Genomic DNA, 2,090 nt, shown 5'->3' on the forward strand with positions numbered 1-2,090 from the left:
CTATGATATCGTTTATCCTTCCGGGCATCGTGATTCCTGGAATAGGCCTTCTACCAATTAGTTTCTTCGTGACCAGCTTGTATGGGAGACCCCAAGGGTCTTTTTCCACTTGGTCACACAGCTTTCTCTAGCAGGACTCCTTGCTGGTTTTGATGGCCTTTCTAAGGGCATTTTTCGCGTTTTTAAAGTCACGACGACATTGCTCTTGCACCTCGATTGGTTTGCGGCGCATCTTCTTGTTCCTCCGCCTCGCCTTCTTGCAATCGTTCCCTAGGTCTTCAATTTCTTTATTCCACCAATAGACAGGCTTCTTGCTTCGCCTATAATGGCCTTTGGGCATGCAGCTGTCGCACGCCCCCACAAGGTACTTATCCAGCGCAGTATAGGCGGCTACCGGCTCTGCTATTTCTTCTATGTTGCTGGAGTTTATGTATCGTATAAGTTTATCCTTATCATATTTCCTCCAGGACCACCTTGTTTTTGTCGATTGTGCCTCTGTGCCCATAATGCTCGAGAAGTTATAGACGAGGTACTTGTGTAGGAACCCTGTGTAATCCTCGAAGACCTCCCAGTCTCTAACCTTGCGATGTTCCCTTCCTGTGACGAAAGTGATATCTATATGCGACCTTGAGATTCCCCCTTGATATGTTCTGCAGAATGTTGGACTGTCTCCTTTATTGCAAGCTACCATGTCCATGCTTGCCATCATGTCAGCCAATGCTTGACCTTTGCGGTCTTCTCTATGGTCTCCCCAGACTGGGGATTTGGCATTGAGATCGCCGGCAACTATGACTATGCCTTTTGTGTTTCGAACACTGCCCTCGAGCCTGTCTAAGAAATCGACAAATAGGGTGTAGTCTGTGTTGGGTGATCAGTAACACGAGTAAATTGTGACTTCATCCAAGGTAACCCATCTAAATCCAACGTTGTCTCTAGGGATGATTGCACTCGAATTGTGGGATCGGCTATAACTACAGCCGCTCTGTTTGTGTTGTCAGGAAACCACCCTTCCTCCTCTGTTCCGCAGCGATAGGGTTCGCTGACGATCAGTACATCAGCTCCGCGCTCGTTTGCTGTAGCCATCAGGAGATCCTGTGCGTTTCTCTCGCCATCCACGTTGATCTCTATAATACTGATCATTGCCGAGATGACGACGCCTCGTTTTCCACGGTTCCTGCCCGGGACTCTTCCTCGATGATCCCGGAGAATGCCCTCTTCCTTTCCTCTGCTGCTTGGCAGTTAGCCACTTGGTGCCCCGACTCTCCGCACGCCCTGCAGCATGTGGTCCTATCTGGGCCTTTACATATGTCGCGTGTATGCCCATGTGACACGGTCACGGCGATGAGATGGCTGGTGATATAGTCCGCGGTGGGCCAGTCGCTGTGAGTGTGTGGAGGTGGATCCGGGTGACACTCGCGATGTTCGACAAAAAGAACAAAACAACACTGGATTGCCGGTTTAGGTCCGCGGGCGGACGTTTATTTGTAAATGATAACTTTTTAAACGATGGGTTTACAAAAATGACCGTGTACTCATGTACCGGGTTGAAACTATTACACGGTTGGTGTCGGTTGCAACTGTCGTACGGTCGGTGTACCAGGGCGGTGGTGTCGGTAGGACGGTTGACGTGCGAGAGGGCGAGTCACCCACGGCCGGTACTCGTTCCGCGCGACTTGCATATTCACGTTTGCAATATGTCACTGAAGTAAGTTCATGAGCCCAAGAGTATATAAAATACACAATACTATTTATCGGCAATCTCGAACCGTTCAGCCAATTATTTACCCTAATACCTTTCTCTTTACGACAATCCCTTCGTTGACATCGCCACCTCGAACCTTTCAAAAACATTTCGTGGCCATTATCACATGTATTGGTCATTTCAATTATATTTTTGGACTGGAGAAATTGAATTCCGGCATTTATATCGGGCACTTGTGTTAACAAATCTTTAAAATTCATGATGATGTCTGAAATGTGAACAAATACGTACTGTGATCTTTGATCGGTATAATATCAGTTTATTATATTATTATATTATTGATTATTTGTGATGTACACCTATGGTACGGCACCTAATAGTTATGGTA

Source organism: Acyrthosiphon pisum, chromosome A1 (assembly GCF_005508785.2).
Source record: "Acyrthosiphon pisum isolate AL4f chromosome A1, pea_aphid_22Mar2018_4r6ur, whole genome shotgun sequence".
Classification (NCBI taxonomy): Eukaryota; Metazoa; Arthropoda; class Insecta; order Hemiptera; family Aphididae; genus Acyrthosiphon; species Acyrthosiphon pisum.